At 35.6% G+C, this 24,108-nt stretch overlaps 1 long non-coding RNA gene across 1 annotated transcript; it reads right to left on the bottom strand.

Annotated features, from left to right (window-relative positions):
• Window positions 1-1,948: 1,948 nt before the first annotated feature.
• LOC309633193 lies at window positions 1,949-23,105 on the bottom strand. Its single transcript, XR_014247376.1, has 2 exons — window positions 2,416-23,105; window positions 1,949-2,372 (listed from the first exon to the last, which is right to left on the bottom strand). It is a non-coding gene; the product is annotated as an uncharacterized lncRNA (long non-coding RNA).
• Between the last annotated feature and the right edge of the window lie 1,003 nt (window positions 23,106-24,108).

Raw genomic sequence — 24,108 nt, 5'->3', positions numbered from 1 at the left:
GAAAAAATATGAAAGAGAAATTAAGGAAACACTCCCATTGACCACTGCAACAAAAAGAATAAAATACCTAGGAATAAACCTACCTGTGGAGAAAAAACACCTGTATTCAGAAAACTATAAGACACTGGTGAAAGAAATTAAAGACGATACAAACAGATGGAGAGATATACCATGTTCTTGGATTGGAAGAATCAACATTGTGAAAATGACCATAGTACCCAAAGCAATCTACAGATTCAATGCAATCCCTACCAAACTACCAAGGGCATTTTCCACAGAACTAGAGAAAAAGATTTCACAATTTGTATGGAAACACAAAAGACCCCGAACAGCAAAGCAATCTTGAGAAAGAAAAACGGAGCTGGTGGAATCAGGCTCCCTGACTTCAGACTATACTACAGAGCTACAGTAATCAAGACAGTATGGTACTGGCACAAAAACAGAAATATAGATCAATGGAACAGGACAGAAAGCCCAGAGATAAACCCACACACACATGGTCACCTTATTTTTGATAAAGGAGGCAAGAACATACAATGGAGAAAAGACAGCCTCTTCAATAAGTGGTGCTGGGAAAACTGGACAGCTACATGTAAAAGAATGAAATTAGAACACTCCCTAACACCATACACAAAAATAAACTCAAAATGGATTAAAGACCTAAATGTAAGGCCAGACACTATCAAACTCTTAGAGGAAAACATAGGCAGAACACTCTATGACATAAATCACAGCAAGATCCTTTTTGACCCAGCTCCTAGAGAAATGGAAATAAAAACAAAAATAAACAAATAGACCTAATGAAACTTAAAACCTTTTGCACAGCAAAGGAAACCATAAACAAGATGAAAAGACAACCCTCAGAATGGGAGAAAATATTTGCAAATGAAGCAACTGACAAAGGATTAATCTCCAAAATTTACAAGCAGCTCATGCAGCTCAATATCAAAAAAACAAACAACCCAATCAAAAATGGGCAGAAGACCTAAATAGACATTTCTCCGAAGAACATATACAGATTGCCAACAAACACATGAAAGAATGCTCAATATCACTAATCATTAGAGAAATGCAAATCAAAACTACAATGAGGTATCACCTCACACCAATCAGAATGGCCATCATCAAAAAATCTACGCACAATAAATGCTGGAGAGGGTGTGGAGAAAAGGGAACCCTCTTGCACTGTTGGTGGGAATGGAAATTGATACAGCCACTATGGAGAACAGTATGGAGGTTCCTTAAAAAACTAAAAAGAGAACTACCATATGACCCAGCAATCCCACTACTGGGCATATACCCAGAGAAAACCATAATTCAAAAAGAGTCATGTACCACAATGTTCATTGCAGCTCCATTTACAATAGCCAGGACATGGAAACAACCTAAGTGTCCATCGACAGATGAATGGATAAAGAAGACGTGGCACATATATACAACAGAATATTACTCAGCCATATAAAGAAACGAAATTGAGTTATTTGTAGTGAGGTGGATGGACCTAGAGTCTGTCATACAGAGTGAAGTAAGTCAGAAAGAGAAAAACAAATACCGTATGCTAACACATACATATGGAATCAAAAAAAAAAACAAAAAAGGGTTCTAAAGAACCTAGGGGCAGGACAGGAATAAAGACACAGACATAAAGAATGGACTTGAGGACACGGGGAGGGGGAAGTGTAAGCTGGGACAAAGTGAGAGAGCGGCATGGACTTATAAATACTACCAAATGTAAAATAGATAGCTAGTGAGAAGCAGCTGCATAGCACAGGGAGATCAGCTGGGTGCTTTGTGACCACCTAGAGGGGTGGGATAGGGAGGGTGGGAGGGAGATGCAAGTGGGAGGAGATACAGGGATATATGTATATGTATAGCTGATTCACTTTGTTATACAGCAGAAACTGACACATCATTGTAAAGCAATTATAGTCCAATAAAGATGTTGAAAAAAAAAAAAGTGTTCTCTTCTCCTCGCTGTTGGGGAACTTTGCCCAAGGCTGGCCATGGTTGCAGACCCTGAGTTGCAATTCTTTGTTGATCCCGACTAAATCCAGTTTTGCTGGAGCAATAACTGGCAGTCTCTTTGTTTTAGGTCAACACCATTCAAGATATCACTGAGGTATCCTGACGAAGAAGGCGGGAGGGAGATTTCTGGTTAGAAGCTGTAAGTTGCCAAAAAAGGAGGGTCTGAGGAGTCCTGAGAGCTGTGTTTCCTGCTCCAGTGTGACTCTGACCCAAGAAGGAGGGAGAGTTGTAACTTCCAAATGGGGAGGGGAGATCTTGGCTGTGCTTACCTTCACCCTCAGATTGCGTCCTTTTTTTTTTTTTTTTTTTTGCTTTATTTAGGACAGAATAAATCTTGATTTAAAAACCTGAACATTAAAAAATAAATAAATAAATAAATAAAATAAAAACCTGAACATTTTTGAAATACTAGTTTTAAGGACAGCAGAGCAGAAGGGGATGTTGGAGAAATGGGTTTGAATTCTGCATCTTCAGTGGCTGACTTGGTAACTGTCAGGGTGATGGAAAATGAGATGTTTTCCAGGGGCCAGTGGCTGGCTATTCTCCCAGTCATATCACCTCAGATAGCCACCTCCATTTCTTCCTTTTCAGAAGCAAAGAGCCAAGAAATCTTAGATGAAGACTAAGCATAGCTGTGTGATCTTGAGCACATCACTTAACCTCCTTGGTTTTCACTTGAAAATGAGGTTAACAAAAAACACTCTGGTCACTGGAGACAAAACGGTTGTAGTAGACCACATTAAGATTTTTCCAGTGATCAAATCATAACAAAAATGAAATGAGGTTTGTGGTCTTCTTGGTGTGTTCAAGGTGATGGATAAGAATAACATATTTTTAAATTCACTCATTCTATTGACAAATGTTAAATTATTACTATGCTGCTCTTTCACTATATTTAGGCACATAGAGAAAGGGGGTCTATAACTAAATTGTGTTGCCTTTCTCCAAGACAGTGCAATCAAATTCACTGAAATAAACTGAATCATTCTCAGTATATATGTCAGGCCTATGAGAAAACAGGCAATATGGTTTGATCCTGCTGAGAATCAGGTTTCTAATAGAAGCACAATGGAAACACTGAACTGAACCATATTTGTACATTTTACCATCAACTTGAAAGCCTTTTGTCTTAATAATTCTGCAAACCTTTCCCCGAAGTGCTCCATCTTCTAAAACAGTTCTTTACCCATTCGCCTGTCTCAAAATTATCTAGTTCTGTACTTCATGGAGAGTTTTCCATGGAACGCTAGTTCTGAAAAAGTTTAAAAGAAAGTATGTGAGGAAAAACAAACAAAAAACCTTTTTCTCATCAAGTTTGTTATATGTTGGGTAAACAAGTTCAGTCAGTTTTCTATATTATATACATCCTGGAAACTCTAACATCTTAATATGCATCGTGACTTTTAAGAGGAGAACAAACTGCATAACATTTCCCAAATTTATTTTACCAAGGAAATATTTGTTTCAAAGAGCATCTCCTAGAAACACAATGGGACAAACTGTGGAAAACTCTAGCTGGAATGTAGGCATTTTTTAAAATCTAAATTCTTAGCCTCAAGACAAGTACAACTTCTGGACACAGACATCAGCAAGACAAATGTGCCAGGATATCTTCTATAGAAAACTTGGAGACTTAAAAGAAGTAGTCAATTTCCCCCCATCAAAGGGGAGCTGTCCAAGGATAGCCAAATCTTCACATACTTTTTAAAACATTTTTTCCCATATATAGAAATGGTAGGTTCTCACTGTGGGAAATTTAAAAAACAAGTAGAACAAAGGAAATAAAAATTATCCATCCTTCCACTTCTAAGCTATTTGGTATAAATTCTTTCAGTCTTTTCTCCATGGTATTTATGGACACGTACATCTTTTGTATATTTGTATATATAACTTTTCAACTGCTTTCTCATTTTATTTTTGCTCATTAGAATTCTCTCTTCTTATTAAAAATCTTTACAATCAGAGCTTACAATGGTTGCAAAATATGCCATCATATGGATGTACAGTAATTTCTGTTGTTGGACATTTAGGCTGTTTCTAATTTTTTTCTTATTGTGAATATCCCTGCCCATAAATCTTTGTCTGTATTTGTTTATTTCCTTAGGATGGATTCCTAGAAGTGGAATTATTGTTTCTAATGGCATAAATTTTTTCAAGGCTCTTTATACGCTAAGGTCTAATAGCTTGCCAGAATATTTATATCAATCTACACTCCAACTGCATATGAAAGTAGGTAGTGGAACAATGGCTGTGGTAGTTTAGGAATCACCAAATAAAAGTATCTAAAGGAATTCTTTACCCTGAATTTTGTGAAGATTAAGAATTGGTCAAGAATTATTATACTCATACTCTGTATTAAAATTCTATACATTTTTTTATCATACATGGGTATGTATATGATAGCAACTTCCAATTCTTGCTACATAAAGAAATCATTAATAATCTGCAAGTAATAACAATGAATAACTAGTTCTAATTCTGGCATTTCTTATCTTTGCTCCATGAAACTTGTTTCTCCATAAACTGCTCTAATCTGGGGTTTCAATCCTGCTTTGAGAATATTATTATTAACTTCTGAGTTTTTTTATACATGTGTTAAAAATACAGTCTTATCTATCAGTTTTCAAGTGTTAGTACTCTCTCCTTTGCTCACTTCCCCAATCTCCTTGCTGTTCCTAGAATATACCTTTGTAATCACTGTTTTCTCTTCCCACAAATTCTTTCTCCTTTTATTTGTTCATTGACTCTCTTATGTTGTTTAGATCTCTGATCAAATATCACGTCTGAAAGTGCATACTTCCTGCTTCACTTTTTTTACATTATTTTTCTCTAACAATTATTATTACTTGACTTCATATTATTTATTTTTCTATTTGTGTATGGTCCTTTCCTCCCTCCCAACAAGAATTAAAACTCCATGAGAACAGGAACTATATCTGCTTTATCCACTATGCTAGCTCTAACATACCCAGAGTGTCTGGCGCATAGTAGCAGCTCAATAAATATTTAATGAATGAGCAAATAAATTTCCCTACCTCCCAACATCTTGACAAAAGCTGTGTACCTGTTGAATTTGCTAATGAACATATCTGTGTGATTGTACATCTATAACTTTTCCTACCTTCACATTCTATGTCTGTCTTCTTTCTGCACTACATATTTTCTCCTGTGAGATGGGAGGTTTTAGTCACAGGAAATGCTAAAAGGAAGAGCACTTAAACACCATTTAATGAGAAGACTCATTTCCTGCTTAGCATCTAATCTGTAAATTGATCTCCCACTGAGCAGAAATATGAATACTACAATGTTTTCTGTTCAACATTTTTACATCTTCCTGAGCTCAGGAGTGCTATTATTTACTTAGGTTATATCTGATATCAGGAGGCTGGACAAGAAGTCTCTTGAATAGATCTGTGGTGACAGGTGTCCTGGGTGGACAAGCGTGGCGATCGGGTCAGTATGAATTAATGCTCTCATTAATTAGTGTTCTTGGTGCTTTTGCCATCTTATACTACTCTCTCTGTGTCTCTCTTTCTTAATCTCAAGAAGTGGCCTCCTACTACTATATTGATTTGAAGTTGACATTCAGCTGGCCCCCTAGTTGATGATTAAAGACTGAGGAAATACGGCATCAAGTAATGGCGTAGGGTTGAATTTGTGCACTGTAGTTTCCTTGCCTCTACCTGGGAAGCAGGTAAAAAATCACTTAATTCTACAGAGCTCTTCATCAGAGAGAAATTGGACTAGATGATCTCTGAGTTCCTATAATCCAAATATTCTAAGATTATGATCTATGGCAGAGCTTCCCAAGTGTTTTCCATGGAATTACAAATTCCACAAATGTCACTAAAGAGCATAAGGGTAAGAGGAGCCAATGGACATGGGCAAATAAGTCAGGGCAATGGAAAGCATCATAACCCCTTAAGAAATGCAGGCTGCATGTGAGCATATTAAGTGTTGATTATTAATTATGTACCCTCTACTTCTTATTTACAGACTAAACATTATCTTTTATGTTTGTTCTTTGAAAGGAGTAGCACCCTTTCCTTGATCATTGTATTTTATTTTTCTCTTTTCCTTCTTCAGATAAATTACAAATTCTTTTGTATTTCAGCGGTTGATGGTCTATACTTATTTGAGAAGGTCCATCATGATTTGTACATGCACAAGACAATGTTCCTGTGGTTTCATAGATCTTTCCTGATCGTCACCAAAATTGCATTATCCCTTTCAGTAGCAGCAGTAACAGCAGTTCACTGAAGCAACACCTTTGGGGAACATCTTCAGACATCTCTTTTAGAAGGTTCTGGCTTAGATACCACCCTGAAATGTTAATCTTCACTTGCATATAGAAAGAGTAATTGATTCCCTTTTTCACCTAATATCCCTTTTTAAAAATGGAGGTTGCCATTAGAATTTTCCCTTCTTCAGAATAAATATCCCTCAGTCCTTTACTTCAGAGGTAGCAAATTGTTGGCTTGTGGGCTTGATCAAGCTTGGAGACAGCTTATTCATTTCACACAGTGATTTTTGTTGTTCTTGTTGGCAGTATGTTTTATCAACTGGACTAATACAAAAGAATTGGGTGATTTTGCATAAGTATTCAAAATTCAGTTTTCACTTTAAAATATCAGGAGTTCTGGTACCACTGGGCCAGCATTCCTACATAGCAATGATTAGCTAGAGGTGGGTGGTGCTTGTCTTCCTTAGAACAGGCCTAAGTTGTCTAGTGCACCACGGTCCCCATCATTCTCCATTGTCTGGTATATCCCGAGGCAGGCTGCCAGTTTCTTTCACTATCAGGCTTATGCTGATTCTTCCCCTAGAGTAGAAAAATATATCTCTGCTTCTACTCCATTTCAGCTATTTAATATTATTGACCTGGCTACTGTAAGTGCCTGAATGGTTAACTCTTGCTTTAAAACTTGCACAGAGGACGTGGTTTCAAATCTTAATTCTGGTCTCTCTTCTGAATGAGGTTCGTAGCCCTCTTTACTTTAAATGTAACCCACAAATGAATACAGTGTTCCCGAAGTTGACTAGCCAAAGTCCAGTAGGAGAAGTATAGTCAAGGACTATTTACATGATATTAAGCTGAGTGTGGAATAGAATAGTAAGTCTGCTATAAAAGCTATTTTCAAACATTCTTCTCTTAAGCCAGGTTTCCCTTATCCAGTACTTATCTAGTTGGTTTATAGTCCTAAGAACAGCCCCTTATATACTGCAGGTCACCTGTGAGATGCTCATATTTCAGCAGTGAGGAGGGCACAGGATGCACATTCAGAAGAACTGGGGTTATATTCACTAGTTCGTTGTATTTTTTATATTCTACATATAAATTATATCATACAGTATTTGTCTTTCTCTGATTTATTTCACTTAGTGTAATACCCTCCAAGTCCATCCATGTTGTTGCAAATGGCAAAGTTTCATTCTTTTTTATAGCTGAGTAGTATTCCATTGTATATATGTACCACATCTTCTTCATCCATTAAGCTGTTGATGGACACCTAGGTTGCTCCCATATCTTGGCAACTGTAAATAATGCTGCTGTGAACATTGGAATGTACATATTTTTTGAATTAGTGTTTTTGGTTTTTCCTACTATATACTCAGGAGTGTAATTGCTGGATCATATAGTAGTTCTATTTTTAGTTTTTTTGAGAAATCGCCATACTATTTTCCACAGTGGCTGCACCAATTTACATTCACACCAACAGTGTATTAAGGTTCAATTTTCTCCATATCCTCACCAACACTTGTTATTTGTGTTCTTTTTGATGATAGCCATTCTGACAGGTGTGGGTCGATACCTTGTAGCGGTTTTGATTTGCATTTGCTGATAATTAGCGATGTTGAGAACCTTTTTATGTGCCTGTTGGCCATCTGCATGTCCTCTTTGGGAAAATGTCTATTCAGGTCTTCTGCCCATTTTTAAATCTGGTTGTTTGTTTTTTGATGTTGAGTTGTATGAGCTGTTTATATGTTTTGGATATTAACCCCTTATCGGTCATATTATTTTAAATATGTTCTCCCATTCAGTAGGCTTTCTTTCTGTTTTGTCCATGGTTTCTTTTGCTTTGCAAAAGCTTTTGTTTAATTAGGTCTCATTTGTTTCCTTTTGCTTTTATTTCCTTTGCTTTAGGAGACAGATCCAAAAAAGTATTGTTACAACGTATGTTGGAGTGTTCTGCCTATGTTTTCCCATATAACAAACTAGTGAATATAACAAAAAAGAAGCAGACTCACAGATATGGAGAACAAACTAGTGGTTACCAGTGCGGGGAGGGACAATAGAAGGGTAGGGGATTAAGAGGTACACACTATTCTGTATAAGGTAAGTTACAAGGATATAGTATACAACACAGGGAACATAGCCAGTATTTTATAATAACTATAAATGGAGTATAAACTTTAAAAATAGTGGATCACTATATTGCACACCTGCAACTTATATAACATTGTACATCAACTGTACTTCAATAAAAAAAAGAGAAAAGAAGAACTGGGGTATGGCCTGGATTCTTCCACATATCAGCTGTGTGCTGTTGGTTATAACTTCGTTTCCTGGGTCTCAATTTCCACATCTTTAAAAAAAAAAGTGATTGCACTATATTCCTATGATCAAAAATAAAATAGCTTTGTCTTATAAAGTTTGTTCTAACTCTGAAAATGATTTTACTGGTTTAAAAGCATTCTTCTATGTGTTTCCCCTAATTTTCCAATGCTTTAGCACATGCCAGAATCTAGCCTATTCTGACACTCTCTTAAAGGTATATGCCATTTCTAAAGTCTTCCTGGCTAGAAGCCTTCCTGGTCACCTTTCACACACACTCTTCTAGTTTGGACTTACTGGAGAAATCCTCCTGCTTTATATGCGTCTACTTTCCTTCCTCATCGTGATCAGGTGTAATAAGATAATTAGGATTTAAATGTTGACATCTTTCTACTATTATAGCCAGTTTTATTTTTGAGATATTTTTAGGCCATGGAAGTAGCCCTTTTCTGTATTTATTGTGTGTTTGTTTTGACTTTTTCATTCCTACCTTCCTAATATCATCGAAAGGGCCCATTTAACATGCTTAGTCTTTCCCTTCCCTAATTATCAAGCTACTAAAGACTGCTTGGACACATTATCCCAATCCACCAAAAAGAGGATCTAAATATTCAGATCATTATACTTTCTCTGCCTTTTGGGTCTAGAAATCTTATGCTAAGAAGTCAGGAACTTGCCAGATGCTTTGCTTTTAGTCAAATTAGCTTTCCAGTAAATACTTCTAATCTTTCCTAGATACGCCGATTTTAGTGAAATGCTATTACATACTCAATGGCCGATCAATATATGCTTTCATTATAGTTAAGAGAAAGGGGAATTAGAGTCAGAAATAGTAAGCCAAAGGTCTCACTTTAAAGAAGAGACTTAAAATGCAGAATAATGGAATGTCCACTTTCATTATTCTCATTCATTCTAAGCCCTTGTCAGAGCAATTGCAATTTAAATTTTGCCTGACTATGGATGCAAGAGCTGGTTTCATGAAACCCTGAGATGACCGCTTACCAAATGTTTTGACCATTTCTTCTTGGGTTCCTTCCTATGCCTGCCTACCAAATGCTCTTTTTATGACAGCTGAGAAGTCAAGAGTGGGAGCTTCCTGGAAGGTGACCGACAGTGACGCCTGCATCTGAACAGAAAGAGAGCGGAGCATGACACGAGAACTCACAGAATCAGACATCTACATCTTTTATTACTCAAATGACTTAGACTTGGGAATTTGGGTCATGCTTGGAAATGAACTTTCTAAACTTTGCTCCTTTCCATCTCTTTGTGTAGTGAGCCTCCTGTAAGGCAGGGAAAGAGACTGCAACCAGGAGAAAGAATCCCGAAGACAAAGGTCCTTCCTGGAAATGTCACTTTCTTGACTTTTAAAGCCAAAGACATGGTAGGGGAGAGCAAACCTCTGACTCTCTTATTTCTTACCTTCTCTTGTTTCATGACACTTTCTTACCATAACTAATCTTGCTTCCCTTACCATGCTTCTCTAAGCTTCCAAGGTGACATTAGCTCTTGTTGCAAGGCCCAAATGTCTGCTTCCGGTCAGCAGGACACACTTTTGCCTGCAGGTCTCCTGGTCCTTGTTCTTCATTCCCCAGGGCAACTATGTTTAACACTGCTGATTAGGGAGACTTTCCAATGACTAGTAGACAATAGTAGTTCGTGTAGTAAAGCTGCCTCACACAATAAGCACAAACTAGTAAACAAAGCTAATGTCTCTCTTCCTCAAAGAGATCTGAGTGGCCCCATGGCCTTGACCTAGTGTCAAGTTAAATCACTAACCAGACAAAGTAGTAAAACTCATATCACAGTTGGCCACCCCACATTAGGGACCTCAAGAGTAAAAGCAGAGGACTCCATTGTTTCCACCTTGAATATAAAAGCAACAGGCACCTACACTGCACAGCATTTTAAAATGTTAATTATTTGCTCTCTTTAGTCTTAGCATATGAAACAAATTGCCTAGAATTTAAATATACTTTATATGTTAAGTATCAAGAGACCTAACATTTTATTGCTTGTCAGCATTGCTCTATTAAGTTTCAAAGCAAGCTTTTCTTTCCTGTAAGCACAAACATGGAAGATGATACATGTGTGTCTACCAGAAAACAAAAACGTGCATGTACATTACCTTGACCACACCGCTATTTAAAGTTAAAACTAATCACTGATCCCATATTCATTTTCTCTTCAAGCATATTTTACCTTTATCATGAATTAATGGAAATTAGCATATTTGTAAATTTTACATTAAATCTGCCAGTTTATACTATAGTTTCCTACAATCTACGTTTTTGAGTTTGCTTAGATAAAAATTGAATCTGAAAACCATTTTAACACAGGCACTGATTAAAACATGATCAGTGTAATGGCTTTGTAGATATTTTTCATTAGGTTTTCATGCAAGATCCCTTTAGAATAGAGATTTCAGAGTTTGTACCTTTAACTCAGAATGGGACTAAATTTAATGTTGAATTAACAGGTCATTTGTTGTTTAATGATGTAAAGTTCCAGTAAAAATCATGGCTCATGGAAGCTTAAAATATACTTAACACAACATTTTGAAAGGTAGAAATCTTATTTTCCTTCATGGGCACTTAGAATTATAGTTGAATGAGTTCGTGAATATAAATAGGACTTTTTCTCCCGACTAGAGGTGTTACCCTCCATCTGGCTACCTTCCCACTCAGGTAATTACACTAGGCCTTTTGAAATCACCCCTGAAGTTCTAATTAGACACAATCTTCTTTGCTTCCTGCTGTAAACTGCTGCTTTGAGTCTCACTCTGAAGTGTGTTTCAAATCCATGCCCACTCCCCATCTTCCTGACTATTCCTGTGACTTTGCTAATCAGTGCTCAAAAGGACACTATGTGATCTGAAGGGGGCTACGGGACTTGCAATATCTTATCATCAGCTTCACCACTGACATTTCACAAGGGCCTCTGCAGTTAAACAAAGTGGAGATGGAAACAGTAAACATTCAATGACAACTGTGGCACATACCATTAGTAATATTACTTATTTTTCCCTTGAATAATTCTCTAGCACCTATCAGGCCCTCTAGAAGAAGGAGCTTTGAACCAGATGCTGAATCACTTTGCAAGTGTGAATGATTATGTTATTAACAGTTGACTGTATAAGGGTAACACCTGCAGCAGTGAATCATCTTAATCAGTTTAATAGAATATTTTAAAAATCGCCTCAATGAAGCACCAAAACTAAGAATTTTCCTTGAAAAGTGAAAGCAAAATCATGAAATGTGCACGTTCTCAAATTTAAAATAATTTTACTGCAATTTTTTTTTTTCATGAACGCTATTCAGCTACAGACCATGTTATCCTGGAAGCTCACATAAAAATTTCTGGGAATGTATAAAATCAGTTTGTAATCCCTTTGTTGAAGCTGTTTTAAAATCATTTCTAAGATATATACATATATCTTATATGCATATTGGCATATATCTTAGGTAATGACTTTAAAGCAGCCCCAATGAAGAATATATGTATGTATATAAATAATTGAGAATTTTCATTTTTTCTAATTAAAATAGCAAAATGTTATGCAAATAGAGTAATGCCTTATGTATCTGACAGTCTAAAGAAATATGTTATTCTCCAAAATTCCATGTGTCAGATAAGAAAAATTGAGGGAAACTGCATCAGAATAAGCTCTTATTGAAACTGAATCTTTTTGAGATTTTTAGAAATGGTTTAAATTATAGGGCTGAGCTAGGTCAGAACAAGAATTTTTTTTTTTTACTTCTCTATTTTTGGTAATTGGCTAGGATTTGCACTGTTTTCAACTACTTTTTAATAAATTCCAAGCTTTGGACACTGAGAGTTTCTATATAACATCACTGACAGAATTAAACAGACACACCACAGAAGGAGGTAATTCAACCATTTAAACTCTTTTACAGGGATAATGAAGTGAGAGTTTATGGAAAAAATATCTGGTAGATTATTTCTTTTCCAGAAATCTCTTCTTGCTTGGAGAAAGATTTAAACTGTTAGAGGTTTTGATTTTTCATTCAAGTATGTGATTACTTTTCTTATTTTCTGTGGGGAAACACTGATGGGCTATTCCTTTGTCTCCAAAGGTGGTCAGTGTAGGGTTAAAGTGAGACAAGGTCAAAGGTGGTCATGTGACAAGAAGAAAGTTGTAAGTTACAGGTGTATGTTCTGAGAGGCTGGTGTTGGGTATCACAACGTTGTTACCAACTACATTCTGGTCAAGAAAGTAAGCGCTTGGACAGTAAGAGGGGCAAAAACTTCCTAGCCGTGTTATGCTGTCATCAAACAGTGGAAGTTTATTCTACTTTCTTCCTTTGCCTTCAGAGCCCAAGATTCTAAAACCAGGACAAGACCTGGATGGTTACTCTGGTGATATGGCAAATATTTTCATCATAAAATTTAGAACCTAGAATTTAGCTATGATGTTGACACTCCAGCATGGCACTTTCCAAAGGTCCTTCACATGGGATCAAGGCAAGTAATCAGAAAAATAGAAATATGTTTGAAGAAGAAAGACATGATTGTAATGGATTAAATGCTTCCCAGTACCTACATCAAGCAGGCTTTCAATTCACAATATTAAAATATCCGGGCAGTTAAAGATCCCTTATTTCCATGGAGAAGGCACTCATCTACTTGGGAGGCCGCATGATGTAGTGGAAAGAACACAATTTAGAGGCTTATAGACCTGAATTCCCATCCTACCTCATACAGTAAATAGCTCCATAAACTTGGGCAGTTACTTCTTTCAGTTAGAGTTTTCTCAATTTAAAAACACCTACTTTGCCGTGTCTTTTGAGGACTGGACATGATGATGGAAAGGCCCTAGCAGAGTGCCTACAGTATTGTGGCAATCAAGAAGGACACCAACATGGATGTTTTCTCTTTATTAAAACTGCACTATTCTACCTCATTGCTTGAATTGACTTCACTGAGTAATGCCAGCAAGACATTCATACTTCTACATAACTCATCTTAATGACAGTATCTTACAAGGTTTTTAAAACATAACAGTCTCTCAATTCATATTCCCTTTCAATCGATAACTGAGTTTCCCTGACTTGCTGCTTTATATTGCAGCTTTCTTCCTCTCTCCTCGGTATATAATCTTTAATGATTGTAATCTAATGACCTTCCCAGATGATAAACTTTACAAGGGGAAGAACTGCGCTGATGTTGCTCACACTTAGCATGATGCAGTTAATGAGCACTTACTGAATGAACATACAAGTGAAGGAAGGCATAAGAAGTTCTTATTATTACCATACAGTATATTAGCCTAAGAATGTGACTCATTGATATATATTAGGCAAAAACTACCTAGTAGATAAAAATTAATTTCCATGGCAGTAGGAAGAAGTGAACTAGCTAACTAAATTACTTTATCTTAATATCATTAAAAAATTTTAAATATACATGAAAGTAGAGAGAACAGTATAACCTTTAAATACCCACCATCCATCTTCAAGAGCCATTATCTTCCAACAGATTTTGTTTTATTTATTCATACTTCAAAACATGAAACACAAAACCTCTCTACTGGGGCACTCTCTCCACCTGGGTTGTATAGGTATAAGCTTCATTCTTAAATTGCACACAAGGGCCCAGTCAACTTGAATATGAATTGACAGATTCAAAGAAATGAAATTCAGATGACCAAGAACTACAGTTAATAGAAATATATTTTAAAAATGACAGTAAAACCATATTAAAATTATTAAAGATATAAATTAAGGAATTGAGAAAAGCAGCTTGCAGGAATCAGCCATTCTAAGATACAGAATAAAATCAAGAAAGGCAAGAAACGGCTTTGAGAGAAAAGGAGTAAGTAAGAGAAGTAAGGAGCAAGAGAAAAGAAGTACAGTAAGTTACATAGACTAAGTAAAAATAAATCCACATCTATTTTATTAAAATTTCTGAACCTGAATGACAAAGAGAAAATTGTAAATGTAATGAGTGTAAAAAGATAATTTTCAAAGGAACGTAAATTATAGAGATTTCTCAACAACAAGAATAGAAGCCAAATAACAATAGAATCATTTCTTTTTTGAGCTGAGAGGAAATAATTGCCAGCCTGGAATGCCCAGCTAAACCATCATTTAAGAAAGAGGGTGAAATAAAGATATTTTCATACAAGGAAGGAGAGGAATGCTCTCAAACCCTTGCTGAAAGAACTACTACTATACCATATAAGTCAGAAAGGAGAAATGTAAACTCAGTTAAGGTGTGTGATACAAGAAACAATAGTAACATAGCAAAGAATGATAAGCATATGGATAAACCTAAATAAGCAGTGACTATATAAAATACTACTACTACTACTAATTTGGGGGAATAAAATAAAGCTGAAAATAATGAAAAACAATAATCTAGATGTCAGGAGACAGGTAATTAGTATTGAAGCATTTTGTGCTGAGAAGGGGTTGTGCTGCTATCTTCTGTTTGCTCCACGTGATACAGTCTTCACACTTCTTTACCTACCCTCTGCCCTAAAGCCTGACTTGAATGTATTACATCATCATGACCCTAAGTCCTCTGGTTCTGGCTGAGTTCAGCCAATTGGTAATCCTGGCAAAAGATCAGACGGAGGGGAAAAGGGAGGTCAAGTGTATTTATTTCCCTTGTTCTCTTCCTGTGGGTTCACCTAGGACTGTCTGTATCTTTCAATAAGGTCACTGCTGGACTCAAGGAAAGAGATGCTTCCAGGTTCCTAACAATTTTCCCTCTTTGTTCTGAGACTAGAAATAATGACCTTTCCACTGTTGCTTGACCCAGGTTCTTTCACTCTCTAATATAAAACCCATAACCCCTCTCATCTTTGTAAATAGCCCCTTGGTGAATCAATCCTCTTCATATGAACTTAGTTTGAAAGTTGTTGTTTTCCTTTTGACTTTTGACTGATACAGAAGGCAAATGTATTGATTAAATTTACACTTTGAAAACCTTAATGGCAGTCACAAAAAGAATAGAAAGAGAATGATCAACTTGCAAAGAAAAGGAAAATAAAGGAGATGAAAAGATAAAACTCAATCCAATGAAATGCAGGAAAAGAGAGGGGAAAAAATGGTAAACAAAAAGTACAAAATAACATTGTAGAAAATAATTAAGCAAGAGTCCCAGTGCTGGTCATGGTGGAGTAGCCTATAATAGACTCATCATTTACAGATAAAAATGATAAAAGTTGAACCAAAAAAAAAAAAAAAAAACCAAGGGAAAAAACCTCCACAACACAATATAACAAATAAAACCCTTGATCCTTTGAAGGCATTAGAGAACATCCAAAGTAGGCAGAAACTATAGGAAATACAGTTCTTGAAGGAAGGGAAGTTTACTAGGTAAGCTCCACATTTACCTGGCCTTTCCTCTAAGGACACTTCCCAGTTCTCTGTGGGCCAGGAAGGCATCTAACCGCACTGAAAAGACCAGGGATTTGGGGCTGCCATAGAGACTTGAAATAAGCGGGGAGAAGCTTATACACAGCCATTGCTTATACATTGTCTATGGCTGCTTTCATGCTACAGCAGCAGAGTTGAGTACCTGTAACTTCTACCTCCCCAGAAACCTGCAAGATTTGCTATCTGACCCTTTTATTGACCAATTCTGGCACAGGAGCTAATAGATACACTGGTGTTACATTTGCCTGCAAAAACATTGACCTACACTGGAAGAAAATAACATCTGCTAGAATCTTAACAATTTTTCATGCACATTGACACTACATCAAAAATCAAAAGGCATGCTAAAACAGTGCACATTGACTGGAAATCAAGAAAAACAATTTACAACAGAAACAAATCTTGTTTCTGTCATGATTTAGATATTTTAAGTAGAAGTATTTAATTCTTAAAATTATTTTTATTTTGCAATATTATAGACTTACAAAATTTTGCAGAAATAGTATATCAAAGTTGTCTTCTACTCTTCACTCCTCTTTCCTCAATGTTACCATCTCATCTTATATAATCACCGTATAATTTTCTAAATCAAAAAATTAACATTGATGTAATATTATTAAACTCAGACCTTATGTGAATTTCATTAACTGTCCCACTAATTTTCTTTTTCTGTTTCAGGATCCAATCCAGGATCCCACATTGCATTTACTTTTTACATCTCTTAGTTTCTTCTAATCAAAAGCAAGTTTTCAGTATTTTTTGTCTTTTATGAGCTTGACACTTTTGAAGTATACTGGCTAGTTATTCTGTAAAATGTTCCCCAGTTTGTGTTTGTCTGATGCTTTGTCATGATTGGATTGAGGCTATACTTTTGATGGCAAAAACATCGCTGAAGTTGTTTTGTACCCTGTGCTTTGCATAATATCAGTAGGGACATGATGTCAATATGCCTTATTACTGCTGATGTAAATTTTGCTTGATTAAAGGAGTGTCTACCAGGTTTCTCCAGTATAAAGTTATTATTTTCCCTTTGTAATTAATAAGTATCATGTGGGGAAATACTCTGAGACCATGCAAACATTCTGATTCTCATCAGACTTTCACCTACGAATTTCATCAACCACTGATGATTTCATCTACAAAAATTATTACCGTGTTGTTTGCCAAATGAGGATTTTATTTCTATTGCAATCATTCCTTCTGCACTAATTAACTGGAACTCTGCTGCCTGGAACAGTTATCTATTTCATCATTTATTTATTGATTTAGCCATTTATGTATATCAGTATGAACTCAAGGTTATGTATTTTATTTTATGAGTTAATTCATCACTATCACTACTTATTTTGTTGCTCAAAGTGTCCCATATTTGGCCACTGGCAGCTATAGTATCCTTCAGACATGCCTGAAAAATTTTTGAGCACTTTCATACTTTCTGGCCCATAAGCTTTTCCAAGCTCATCTGAATCCAGGTAAAGAGAAAATATCCAATTGAGAGACAACAATATTAAAAACCAGAACAGAGCTTAAAAGACATGTAGAATATGGACAAATGCCTTAACACTTATGGAACTGGAATCCCAGAAGGAGAGCATAGAAAATGCAGCAGAAGAAATATTTGAAGCAATAATGGTTGAGAATTTCCTAAAACAGATTACAGAAATCAACACACAAATTCAAAAAAGTCAGGGAGACCTAAGCAGGATAATTAGAAAGAGAATTACACTTAGACATCTCATAGACAAATTACTAAAAACCAAATAAAACAGGGACTTCCTTGGTGGCGCAGTGGTTAGGAATCCGCCTGCCAATGCAGGGGACATGGGTTCAATCCCTGGTCTGGGAAGATCCCAAATGCCACAGAGCAACTAAGCCCATATGATACTGAGCCTGCACTCTAGAGCCCATGAACCACAACTACTGAGCCCATGTGCCTAGAGCCCATGATCCACAACAAGAGAAGCCACCGCAATGAGAAGCCCGCGCACCACAACGAAGAGTAGCCCCCGCTCGCCGCAACTAAAGAAAGCCCGCATGCAGCAACGAAACCCCAACACAGCCAAAATAAATAAATAAATAAATAAAACAATAAAAATATAAAAACATCCAAAGAATAAAGATATATTACCTTCCAATCAACAAAAATTATTATAAGTCCAAATTCACAACTGTAACTATAAAAGCCATAACTCAATGGGATGACATTTAAAGCAAGTCTCAACAAATTTCAAAAAATTGACAATTTGAGTATGACATCCATTGAAACAAATTAGAAATAATTTATAAAAAAGATAAGTAAAAACTCCACAAATGTTTTGAATTAAAACAACACACTAAAAATAATACAAGGGTCAGAAAACAAATAACAATGGAAAGTAGAAAATATTTTGATCAGAACAATAATAAAAATAGAAAACATCAAAATATGAAGCTTATAAATGAGTGCTTATGAAAAATGTATTATTAAATGTAGATATTAGAATAAAGAAATTCAATGATACAAATTCCCACCTTAAATTAGAGAAATAACATCAGATTAAACAAAAAATAACTAGAAGGAAGTAAATATAAGAGCAGAAATAACTGACTTTAGAGATCACTTATAAGATCAACAAATCAAAAGTTGGTTTGGTGAAAATGTGATATAAATTCATTAATATAAATAATGTAAAAATAAATCCATAGTAAAAGATATCTTACTGCAAGGAATAAAGAAAACATAAAATTGTTAATCTCTGCAATGAAATAGGAGACATCACTATAGATTCTGTAGATATTAAAAGTGATAATAAATAAATTCAACAATTTAAATGAAATAAACTAATAATTTGAAAAGCACAACTTCCTAAACTAACACAAGTAAAAAGAAAAAAATTGAGTGGTGCCATATCTGTTAAAGAAATTAAATGTATAATTAAAAACCTCCCCACAAAGAAAACTCCAGGCCAAGATGCTTTATTAATGAATTCTCCCAAACATTTAAGTTAGGAATAATATCAATGTTATCAAACTCCTTCAGGAAAGAGAAAAAGAAGGAACACTTCCCAATTGATTTTATGAAGCCTTGATGCTGATGACTGACATGGATTAATAAAAAAGAAAATTACAGATCAATATTCCTTGTAAAGATATATGCAAAAATGTCTCAATAAAATATTGGAAAATAGACCACAGCGATATATACATCATGATCAAGGAGGTTTATTCCAGATATGAAAGGTTGATTTAACATTCAAAAATCAATCATGTAATTTATCACATTAAAATAATGAAGGAGAAAAAATTTTATATATAGAAATTATTGTTTCTATAGATGCAGAAAAAAAACTTGATGAAATTTAGTACCTGTTCATGACAAATTTATCAGCAAACTAAGAGTAAAAGGAACTTTCTTTAATCTGATAGTTTCTATTTTTAAAATTCAGCTAACATTATACTTAATGGTGAGATATTGAATTTCACCCTAAGGTTGGAAACAAGGCAAGGATTTCTTCTTTTTCTTACTCCTGTTTAAAACAGTTGTAGAAGTCCTAGTCAAATAATATGGCATGAAATAAAAGGCATAAAGATTGGAAGGAGGACACAAAACTGTGTTTTTACTTTTAAAAGAAAATGCAAAACAATCTATAAACTATTAGAATAGATAAAAATTAAATTATATTTCTATATACTATAACAAAAACAATAGAAAATAAAAATTTAAATAAGTCCATTTATGATAGCATTGAAAAAATTAGATATTTAGAAATAAGTTTAACTATTTAAATTTTAAATATTTAAATTTTAAAGAAAACAACAGAAAGTAATTGAAAAAAATATAAAAGATCTAACTAAATGGAGCAATACAGCATATTCATGGATTGGTAGACTTAATATCATCAAGTCTAGAACTTTAATAAGGTCAAGTCAGAATGCCAGAAGTTTTGAGTGTGTAGGTAAATTGATGAGTTGATTCTAAAATTTATGTGGGGATGCAGAGGATCTAGAATAATGGCTAAAACAATCTTGGCATATCAAAGTGAATTTCTAGATCTTATATACCATTTCAAGATTTACTACAAAGATTGACTATATTAGTATGACAAAATGGTAGTGTCAGAAAGTGAACAAATATTTTAATGGAACAAAATAGAAAGCTCAGAAACAGACCCACACTTAAATGGTCACTTAATATATGAGAAAAACACTAATAAAATTTATTGATGAAAGATTGGTCTTTTCAATAAATGATGCTGAAGTATAGAAGCCATATGGAAAAAAATAAATCCTGACTCCTTCTTCACACTAATCACAAAAGTCAATTCAAGATGGACCATACACATAAATGTAAAAGCAAAAATTATAAAGCTCCTGGAAGAAAACATAAAATATTTTCAGAAACTTGGGTGACCAAAGATTTTTAAATGCCACACAAATAAAGCACTAATTATAAAAATTAAAAAAGATAAATTAGATTTTATAAATGTCAAAAAATTCTGTCATCAAAAGACTCCAGTGAGAAAGTGAAAAGGGAAGCCAGACACTAAAACAAGGTGTTAGAAACACATATATCTAATAAAGGACTAGTCTTCAGAATATACAACTTCAATAAGAAAAAGACTGAGTTTTTAAAAGGAAAAGGACTTGAGCAGGCACTTTGCAACAGTCACTAAGAGGATACTATCTAAATGGCCAAGAAGCATACAAAGATATACTTTACATCATTACTCCTCAGAAAGAGAGAGGGATGGACTGGGAATTTGGAGTTGGTAGATGCAAGCTATTATATTTAGAATGGATAAAAAACAAGGTCTTACTGTACAGCATAAGGAACTATATCCAATCTCCTGGGATAAACCATAATGGAAAAGAATATTAAAAAAAGAATGTATATATGTGTAAAACTGAGTCACTGTACTATACAGCAGATTGGCACAACATTGTAAATCAACTATACTTCAATAAAAAAAATTCACAATGAGACAACACTACATATTCATCAGAATAACTAAAATGTGAAAGTATTGGCAAGATGTGAATCAACTGAAGCTCTCCTACATCACCGCTGGGAGTGTAAAATGGTAAAATATTTTGGAAAATCGGCATTTTCTACTCAATGTAATTATATGCTTTCATAAGACTCAGCAACTCCACTCGTAGGTATATTAAGAAATAAGAAATGCCCATGAGAATACATGAAGAAGGATGTCCATGGCAGTTTGATTCAAAAAGGCCTCAAATAGAAACAGCCCAAATTCCCATAAATAGGAGAATGAATAAACTGTGATATAGTCACACAATAAAATACAAAAAAGCATTAAAAAAACAAACAAAAATAAACAACGAAAAAACTACTAGTACATGCCACAACGTGGATAAATCTGACAGGTATTATAATGAACAAAAGAAACCAGGCACAGAAGAGTATCTATCGAATATTTTATGATTCCATTTATAAAAAACTATGAGTAGCCAAAACTCATTGATAATCATAAAATCAGATTAGTGGTTAGCACTACAAGGAATTATAGGCTTAGATAAGACAAGAACGAGTCTTCTGGGGTTCTGCATATGTGCCATATCTTGTGATTAACTACAACTCATAAGATATATTTTAAAAATCATCAAACTTAAGAGGGAGGAGATATGGGGATATACGTATATGTAGAGCTGATTCACTTTGTTATAAAGCAGAAACTAACACACCATTGTAAAGCAATTATACTACAATAAAGATGTTAAAAAAAATCATCAAACTTTATACTGAAAATTGCATGTTATATCTCAATTTTAAAATGAAAACAATCAAGATAATCACAATAAATATACATGGACAAAATTCATCAGTAACAATATATTCTTAAATTGGAATATAAAATAATCCATCTATGTTCTGTTTATAAGAAAGTCTGAAGCATAATTGCTTTAAATCGTTAAAAGATTGAAAGCAAACATTCAAAATTCACAGTAAAGAGAGTCCAAGTAAAGCAAAAGCAATCATGAAGAAAAATGGAGAAGATAAGCAAGGTCAAAGGAGGATTTGATTTACTACATATGAAGATCACTATAAAGCTATAGTAATTAAGATACTATGGTATTGGTAATGAAAAAAAAATCATCCAGTTGAATAGAGTCAACAATTCACGTATATACAGGATTAATGTATTTATGAGTGCTTATTATATGACTGAGAGGAAAAGTATTCTGTATACAAATTATCCTTATTGAAGAACCATAAACATGCTATTTCTAGTTCACATCATATAAAAATATTTCTAAATAGATAAAACAGCAAAATATGAAAAGAAGAATTTTAAATATATTAGAATAATATGTGGAAAATACCTTGGACATTTATTAAGCAAGATAAAAACAGAAATCACAAGGAAAAAATTATCAATGAGTAACTTAAAATGCAGTATGATTAAATGTACAGTATAAGTGAAAATCAGCTTCACTTATCATCATTGTGGCTGATAGCCACAATGGGGAAGAAATATTTTCAAGTATTATAACAAAGGACTCATTTTTAAATTATGTTTTTAAAAGCTCCTAAAACCTATATCAAAAGAGACAGACTACTTACACCAAAAGGACGAGGCAAAGGATATGAAAGGAAATAAAGGAAAGTTACATGTGTATGCCTAATCGAAACATAAAAAAGAGGGGGGACCTTCAAGATGGTGGAGTAGTAAGACGTGGAGATCACCTTCCTCCCCACAAATACATCAGAACTACATCTACATGTGTAACAACCCCTACAGAACACCTACTGAACACTGACAGAAGACCTCAGACTTCCCAAAAGGCAAGAAACTCCCCATGTACCTGGGTAGGGCAAAAGAAAAAAGAAAAAACAGAGACAAAAGAATAGGGATGGGACCTGGGAGGGAGCTGTGAAAGAGGAAAAGTTTCCACACACTATGAAGACCCTTCACTGACAGAGACAGGGGGTGGCGGAGGGGGGAAGCTTCGAGCCACGGAGGAGAGCGCAGCAACAGGGGTGCGGAGGGCAAAGTGGAGAGATTCCCACAAAGAGGATCGGTGCTGACCAGCACTCACCAGCCTGAGAGGTTTGTCTGCTCACCCACTGGGGCAGGTGGGGGCTGGGAGCTGAGGCTCAGGCTTCGGAGTTCAGATCCCAGGGAGAGGACTGGGGTTGGCTGCGTGAACACAGCCTGAAGGGGGCTAGTGCACCACAGCTAGCTGGGAGGGAGTCTGGGAAAAACTGTGGACTTCCCTAAGAGGCAAGAGACAATTGTTTCAGGGTGTGTGGGGAGAGGAGATTCAGACCACAGCCTAAAAGAGCTCCAGAGATGGGCAAGAGCCACAGCTATCAGCATGGACACCAGAGATGGGCACGAGATGCTAAGACAGCTGCTGCAGCCGCCAAGAAGCCTGTGTGCAAGCACAGGTCACTCTCCACACCTCTCCTCCCAAGAGCCTGTGCAGCCCGCCACTGCCAGGGTCCCATGATCCAGGGACAACTTCCCCGGAAGAACACATGGCGTGCCTCAGGTTGTTGTAACATCACACCAGCCTCTGCCACCGCAGACTCACCCCGCATTTGGTACCCCATCCTCCCCCACCGCCTGAGTGAGCCAGAGCCCCCTAATCAGCTGATACTTTAATCCCCTCCTATCTGGGCAGGGAACAGACACCCTCAGGCGACCTACATGAAGAGGCGGGGCCAAATCCAAACCTGAACCCCAGGAGCTGTGTGAGCAAAGAAGAGAAAGGGAAATTTCTCCCAGCAGCTCAGGAGCAACGGATTAAATCTTCACAATCAACTTGATGTACCCTGCATCTGTGGAATACCTGAATAGACAATGAATTATCCAAAAATTGAGGTGGTGGACTTTGGGGAAAACTGTAGACTTGGGGATTGCTTTCTGTGTCTAATTTGTTTCTAGTTTTATGTTTATCTGAGTTTAGTATTTAGTGCTTATTATCATTGGTAGAATTGTTTATTGATTTAGCAGCTCTCTTCCCTTTTCTTTTTAAATTATTTTTTCTCCTTTTATTTTATTTTTTATTTTAATAACTTTATTTTATTTTATTTTTCTCTCTTTCTTTTTTCCCCCCCTTTTCCTTCTGAGCTGTGTGGCTGACAGGGTCCTGGTGCTCCAGCCGGGTGTCAGG

The sequence above is a fragment of the Balaenoptera borealis genome (assembly GCF_965194805.1).
Source record: "Balaenoptera borealis genome assembly, chromosome: 8".
NCBI classification, from domain to species: domain Eukaryota; kingdom Metazoa; phylum Chordata; class Mammalia; order Artiodactyla; family Balaenopteridae; genus Balaenoptera; species Balaenoptera borealis.
The sequence above is the reverse complement of the archived record's forward strand: the minus strand, read 5'-3'. Positions and strand labels throughout refer to the sequence as shown.